Source organism: Benincasa hispida, chromosome 1, assembly GCF_027475165.1.
Source record: "Benincasa hispida cultivar pf3 chromosome 1, pf3_genome.v1.1, whole genome shotgun sequence".
In the NCBI taxonomy this organism is placed as follows: domain Eukaryota; kingdom Viridiplantae; phylum Streptophyta; class Magnoliopsida; order Cucurbitales; family Cucurbitaceae; genus Benincasa; species Benincasa hispida.
The window spans coordinates 70,637,997-70,646,165 of record NC_143478.1 but is presented as its reverse complement, the minus strand read 5'-3'; the positions used below and the strand labels follow the sequence as shown (position 1 = coordinate 70,646,165).

The 8,169-nt window shown below is 33.1% G+C and overlaps 1 non-coding gene across 1 annotated transcript; it reads left to right on the top strand.

The window, feature by feature from the left end:
* Nucleotides 1-994: 994 nt before the first annotated feature.
* On the top strand, nt 995-1,101 carry LOC120070478 (small nucleolar RNA R71). Its single transcript, XR_005479972.1, has one exon. It is a non-coding gene; the product is annotated as a small nucleolar RNA R71 (small nucleolar RNA).
* The last annotated feature ends 7,068 nt before the right edge of the window (nt 1,102-8,169 follow it).

Here is an 8,169-nt window from a genome sequence, read left to right as displayed (position 1 = left end):
TCTGAGAAACTTGCATTGGAATTATACTTGGTTTCAGCGCAAGGAAACTTGTGACACACACTATTTCATCGCATACTACGAGCACATCATTAACAACACATATACATAGACATAGTATTTCATAGAATTATCTTTATCATAAAAGAACTTGAGCGCATATTGAGAGCATCATTCATTTCATTCACAAGCCATGCGTTAGAGTTAGATAAAGATAAAAAAGAGATTAAAATCATGTCATCAAGTTTATGGCAACATGGACTTGAATCATTTCATCATCATAGCACATGCATAATAAAGGACACTCACAAATCTTCGTTACATTTGTCCTATCTAAATTTCAAGATACGGATGGACGTTGCTTGATTATGAAGCACTGTTTCATTCTTCTCGATATATTGCTTCAGTAAGCTTTTCAAAGATGAAAATTGCGGCGCCTGCAAACTACCGGCTTGATTTTGCGTTTGACCGTTTGTTCGCGGAAAAAATCCTGATGGCCCTTCTTTTTGTGCCATTGGTTGAAAATTTTGTTGTTGATTTTTCCACGCGAAGTTAGGGTGGTTTCTCCACCCAGGGTTGTATGTATTAGAAAAAGGATTATTCTTCACAAAATAGACAGACTGTGGGTTCCTCGGACACTCTTCAATTGGATGGCCTTCATCGCAAGTAGCACAACTTGCATTCGCTTGATCGATTGTGTTGACCTGCCCCCTTTGCGTTCCTAGGCTGCTGATTACGATTCCTTGTATCAAATTCATCATTGCAGTCATTTGGTTTTGCAAAGAAGCAATGGCCCCATTATTTGCGTCACTGTCTTTAATTCTCAATCTTTTATCACTTTCTCCAGTCTTCATGATTTTTGGAAATGTGATCAAGTATATTCTTAGCCTCGTCGTATGTTTTGTCAAGCAGACCTTCAGCTGTTGCCACATTGGCAGCCGTCTGCGATGCAGGGTTTAAACCGTGGTAGAAAATTTCCATTTGTAAACAATCTAGTAAGCCATTATGCGGACAATCTCTTACCAACCTTTTAAACCTCGCCCAGGCGTCACTGAGCGATTCATTAATATCCTGTTCAGAATTAGTGATCAACTTCCTCTTTCTGGCATTTTCCGTTAGGGGGAAGTACTTCTTCATGAACTTTTCCACTATCTATTCCCATGATGTAATCTTCCCTTGTTCGAGAGAATAAGCCCATTTTTGTGCCTAGTCACACAACGAAAATGGGAACAGTGTTAATTGAACCTCCTTAGCAGAGATGTTTGGGAACACAAACGTGTTGCAGATCTCAATAAAACTCCAAAGTGGGCGTGTGGATCCTCGCCACGCCTACCACCAAACTGTTCAGTAGTTTGAATCATCTGCAGCATCACCGGTTTCATCTCGAACCTCGATCCGTCAAAAGCTGGCCTCTTGATTCCTGGTGAGAAATCATAGAGGTTAGGCGATGCATAGTCCCAGATGGGCCTATTGCGGTCGTTTGCCAAGAGGATGGGGTTCGCCATGATATTATTTGCATTTGGTGCTCTATCTTCTGGTTGCTCCACCATGTTTGGATCTTTCTCTTGTTGTTTTTGTTGGCGGCTGTTTCTTCTTCTTCTTCGAAAGGTTCTCTCAATCTCTGGGTCGTAATTGGGCTCAGGATTTTGTCCTTTGCTCATACGACGCCCGCTTCTTTCCTTACCTAAGGGGAGGTAGTGCACAGAGATGGAGAGTCTGCAAAGAAAATCAAAAAGTTACCGTTAGCACACTTGTACTGCCGTAGTCCCTGGCAATGGCGCCAAAAACTTGATGTATGGTTAATGTGATGAAATAATGGTATAAACTGCGGTGGTGGTGTATACGTTGTGCATGCAAGTTTTCTTAGCAAGATCCAAGTATAAATCCTACTAAGTTGCCTGGTAAGCCCAGGGTCGAACACAGGGACTATGGAAACAGTATGTGATGGTAATTTCATATCTCTTTGCGGTGACAAATAAAACAATGCATTGGTTGGTATGTTGTTTAAGGTATAAAGTCTATGCAGCGGAATTGAGAAAATAGTTAATAACACGAAAGTACAATGAGTATGTAAGGGAACGGGTTGAGAAGGGATTTAGCTAACACTTCCTAAAATTGCGTTCTTGTTATGCGATCATGCTACACATATACGACAGTAAGTCATCTCTCAATGCAATTGCTATAGCTCCTAGATTTAGAACGCATGTAATGTATTTGATGATGTCTATAGGACTTATGTCTAAGCCTCTATTCTTGTCTATGCGATGATGAATGACACACACATACACAAGGTGATCGCATACTACCATAACTTATTTCTAGGGTGCATGCGATGCATGTTAGCAAATAGAACTTATCTCTAAGTCTCTATCTCTTCCTTATGTGGATCTAATCTTACTTTTCCAAGTCTAGATTCTAACCTAGCTCTCTCAAGTCTAGGTTTTTTCTTTAGACTCTCTCTCGAGTAGCTCTAAAGGAGTGATGGACGCAACATAACACAAGATGATCGCATGCAATGAAGATTTTAGGTCATGCCAGCTAATTACTTCTCAACCCATTCGAAAGTTTAGTTACTCATGCGTAACGTAAAGACAGTGAACAGATGTAAAAATGCAGATTCCATTCTATAAATGAAATCGAAATACAGAATGACAATGGGAAATAACGATAAGGAGCTTGGTAGCAATTTCTTGCTTCCCAAGGCTTTTATACTGTTTTTCTCTACTCTGCTCAAAGAATATTCTTGCTTTCGCAAGAGTCGACCCTCTCTCTGTTTTCCACGCTCCCTGGCACTCTCTCGAGTTGACAAGGACGATCTTCTGGCGTTTTCTCTCTTCTCTCGACTCTGTCTTCTAAGTATATGAAAACTATGAACAAAGGCTAACTATCTTCTATATGGTGAACTCTCTCTATGGCTCAGTTGGAATAGAATCGAACCGAACTCCTTTAACGAAGGTGGCTTTCGTTATTTATAGAGCTTCAGGGTGAAGAGCTTTTTCTCTCAAATGATTGTACTGATGGGATGTCATTAATTCTCTATCTGATGCGCCGAATAATTGTCATCGAAAAGTTGAGTGTACTTGCTACAGTGTGTCGTTAATGGCTTGTGAACTAAATTTGGATTTGACCGTCATCAGCTTTCTGTCCCATCGTGATTTATTAAGCTTTCACCTTGATGCGCCGACTCTATGCGGCCACCTTCTTGAGTAGATCTTCGTGAACGCATATGATCGCATAGCCTTGAGGTCGCAATCTTTTAATGCGCTCGGATGCTAAATTCCTTGGATCGCAATTCCGCCTTGTGCCAACGCATTTTTCCTGCACAAAATACATAAGTTAGCTGCTTTAATGCAATGGACGCATGCGATCACAATGTTCTAAACTTAATACTTTTGGACGCGATTTTATATATTTTTACCATCGCAATCCTTCATTGTTTTATATCTTTGTGCTGTAATAACGTGCATTTCTGCCCGTTATGAGTGCTCTATTAGCCTATATCTCATGCATAACTTTAACCTTGCTACTTTGGCAATGAAAACAAGATGAAATATGAGGGATAATGCTCAAGCTAAAATCTATAGCAAAAAATGTCCATGGGTGATTAGAGCATCAATCTATTCACAAACAAACCAAAGCTCAAAGATGAAAGAATCCATTATGTAACTAATCAATAAAAGTTCAGTTCTCACAAATTTACAACAGAATTGTTCCTCCTAAATTAGGAAACTAACCCAGATAACATGTCAGGACGATGTAGACAAGATTGAGCATCATCCAAAATAAGATTACAACCCAAAAAAAAGGTAAAAACAAATAAAATAAAGAAAATCAAAAGAAGAAGAAGAAGAAGAAGAAGAAGAAAAGAGGTTAAGTCGGGTGGTGGCCGCTCTCCCTAAACCCTAAAAACAAATGAGACTTATTTATAAAGTTTGTTGCAATGCCACGACACCACCGAACAAAATCATGGTGTTTATACATTTGCGTGTGTCTACTGGTCAAAGATTTGTGATGGCATCGCAATGCCACATGGCAATATTGTGGCACTTTAGATTTGCTGTGTAAATAACACCAACCCTTTAGGGCCATTTTCATAATTTTCCTTCTTGTGATCCTGATTGCTCCAGTTGACCCATAAATGCTTTGTTTTAGCTCGTTTACCCAGATCATTTTGAGAGTCTCCCAAAAGCTTGATATCCGACTTATAAGAACGTTTAAACATTAAATAACGTAGAATTAACCCAATTTAGGTAGAAAAAAGTAGCTCTTTTAGGGGGGATTCATGCCAAACAGAAGAAAATATTTTTTTCTTCCCAAACTATCCCATCTTGGCTTCAAATATCAAAATTAAAGGAACATAAAATCCAATAATTGAAGATAACTAATTTAAATTTTTCTTGATATTCTTTTCTTTTTAGATCTTTTGTCCTCAAAAGTTCAAATCTCGAAAGATAAATGATTTCATAGAGGAAGAAGACATTTGTTGGAATTGGATTAAGTTTAGGTAAGGGATTTTCCATTGAAGCCGTGTAAAATGTTAGCTTGCGTATTAACGCATGTTGACATATAATTGAGTTTATTATGAGATATAAAAGTTACTCTCTTAAATCTAAATGCATAGGTACATGAATATTAAATATATGAGTCATTTAGTCTATTATGAGATATGAAAGTTGGGATGTGAAATTTATATGCAAAGGTACATGAATGTCATTTATGAAAACTCTGAATTGTATATGTTATTACTTATAAAAGTCGTGAATATCATGTGATGTGCGATCTAGATTTGTGACTTAGTGAAACCTATTACATTGCACACACTGTGAAAACAATTCTTTATGGGAACACATGCATCCATGAAAATTCAGTCAAATGAAAACGAAGAATTGATCACCTCCTTTTCCACCAACACTTTTATTTACATGAAAAAGATACATGATTAAAGGTCTTCGTATGTTAATTTGATGTAGCAAAGATGGTATGCATGAAAGTGATGCGTACTTAAAAAGGCCTAGGGCATATGAAAGAGTTACATGTCCAATGAATTTTATATGTATGAAAGAGATGTATGTAAAATTATGGGTACGAAAGAGATGCACATCCTGAGTTTAAGGAAAATGAGTGGAGATTGAAAAAGTAAAGATTAAGTCCCGCCATAGAAAAATGTGTATGTTGCTTTTATGTATTCACGATCCATCGACAACAATAGGGTCTTTTATACTGAGTATTGTAATACTCATCCTGAAAAGGAAATATATTAATTTAAATTAATTTTAAACCATTGCTTTATTGCTATCCTTTGAATTCTACACGCTAGTTATTGATAATTACTAATTTATTATGATTTACTATCCATAATTAATTTTTTACTGACAATAATAAGTTATAAATTTAACGTATACTATATTGGTTAAGGTGATTTTATTTTAAATCTAAAATGTTGATTTGTTTCAAAGAAAATTACAAAGTGTAAAGTTTTAATTTTAAAACACAATTTCAAATATGGTACTAAAATCAATATTTTTTACCTCTTTGTCAGTCGTTATAAACTTTTGAATGCAAAGGTTCTACTTTTCTTTTTTTGAATTGGTGTGACATACCATGGTAACTTTTGATAAGGATAACAACTCTTTAACTATTTTTATAATGGTATGTTATTATCTATTTTTGACATAAATCTCGTAGCTTTGCTTTTGATTCAAACCAAAAGGTGTCATACCAATAGAGATAATTGTCATCACTTATATACTCGTGACCATCTTCTTATTTAATCAGTATGAGATTTTGGTTGCATTCCCAATATATCTTGAATGGAGAGAAAATAATTTGAAAGATTGAATTGTTATTAAAAATAAAAATAAAATAATATAAAATTGAAAACTACCATAGACAATGTGAGAATTAACAAACAAATTACAATTTTTTAATCTTCATAAAAATGGAAATTAAAACACAATGGGGAATTATTAAATAGTAGTGTGTTTATATATTAAGTTTTGGACTCTACAAAATTTTTTTTTTTTTCAATTTCATCCTAATTTATAAACTTAACTTAAATAAAACATTCTTTGATTTAAAAATATGAAAGGGAATAATTTAATTCTAATTTTAAACGGTTGTTTTATTTTAAAGCAAAATACATAAAGTAAAATTTAAATTTAAAATACAAAAAGGCCATAGATGTAATAACTTAAAAGTCATTTTATAGGTAAAAGGTCGTGCATGGACCAAGAACACAATAAATACAATAAATTACAAATTATAGAAAATAAGACCTAAAAATATAAAACATAATTGCATACTAATTAATTAGTCAAAATGCAAAGCTAAAAATGTAGAAAGTCTCCAAATCGTCTTAAATATCTCCTTTAGATGACGACAAACTTAATTCTCACATTTGACAAGATTTGACATCACGTTTTTCTATGTAGAACACAGTTGACAACATTTTCTTTACAACATTTGTACACTTCTTTTACCTCCATGTCATCTTCTAAACTATAGGACTTTTCATGTATTATCTTCATATCATTCCCTTCTTGATTCATTGAACTATTATTTATATAAAATTGGGTTCAAAATTATTTGTTGGTTTTTGTGAATTTACTAATTTTTGAAGATGTAGTGTAAATGCCTATTGAATCTTCTTTATCTTTCTTCTTGTAATTGTTCTTTCGAATTCATGCAATGATTCTATGGTTGAATTCACATCATTGACCTTTTAAATTATCAGAAATAAGCCAATAAAGAATTATCTACTAACTAATAAATAGTTTTAATTCCAAAAGTTACATGCAATTATTTAGGAATACATCATATCTTTAATATTAGCTAAGTTGTAATCCATATATATAAACATGCTAAAGTTAATTAATATACCACTACTAGCATACAAATGTGTTAGCAGTAAAGAATTTTATTGTTTCAATTCTCTTACAATTGTTCAATCATTTGATAACTATTTAGTTTTTAGACACTACTTCCCATTTTTTACTTCTTTGTTTTCTACATTATCGAGTTTTTAGAGAAGTTTTAAAAAGTAAAATCAAGTTTAGAAAACTTTAAAAATTAAAGTTAAAAACATTAAAAACATGCTACATATTTTTAGAATTTGACAAACTATTCAAACATTTAACTGAAAAAAAGATTAAAACTCTCTAGTACCATATTAAATCATCTATCAACCTAAAAATTTAAATTTATGGATTATGGTAAATTTAATATTATATATCAATACTTTAGTAATTAGAATTTAATTATTTTTTTTTAGTCCAACGAGATTATGGAAACTCAAACCACAAACATCTTAGCTGGTAATACATCTCTATATCAGTTGAGCTATACTCGCTTTGAACAATTTGTTTTTTTAAACCTTTTCTTAATTTACTTATTTTATACTTTTTCAAAATGATAAAACTTGATTCATTCCTATTACCATGACTTTATGAAAAAGAGTTGTGAATCATATTGATGGGCACAAGCCTAACCATCCTATTGCCTTGAATAACCCCAAATATATAGTTTTTTTTTTTTCCCTTCTTGATGTTCCTACTTTCAATAGAGTTGTATTTGTTCCCCCCAGCCTTCAAGATTTTGAGGCCCTTTTAGGTCATTTTTTTTTCTTTTGAATATAATGGATAAGAAGATTTTAACCACAAATCTCGTAGTTAGTAGTACATTTGTATGCCAATTGAATTATGTTTGCTTGTTAATTCATGTTAAGTGTTAAAATATATATCAAAATATCATTTTGGTTTGTACTACTTTGGATTCAATTTTATTCTAGTTTTCATATTTTCAATAAATTTTAGATACATACTACATGAACTACAGTATGTCCTTTGAAGATGACGCCTAACTCTTTTGGATTCATTAGTCTTATTTCTTGAGCCAAATTATTTTTTAATAAAATATTCATTTAAATTTCATGGACTCTGATACAATATTAGAAAAATATGGGATTTTATCTCACAATCAATTAATAATGCATACAATCTTTATTAAACCAATAGAAGAAGTAGAGAGAAAAGAGATAGAACAAGAATGGAATCTAAAAAACCATTAAACAAATTATAATTGAAGCCAAACAAAAGTAGTTCACTCTAAATGAAGGTAGAAGAAGGGATCAAGTTAATAGTCAGTAACTTATAATTTTAAGTCAAAGTTAGTGAA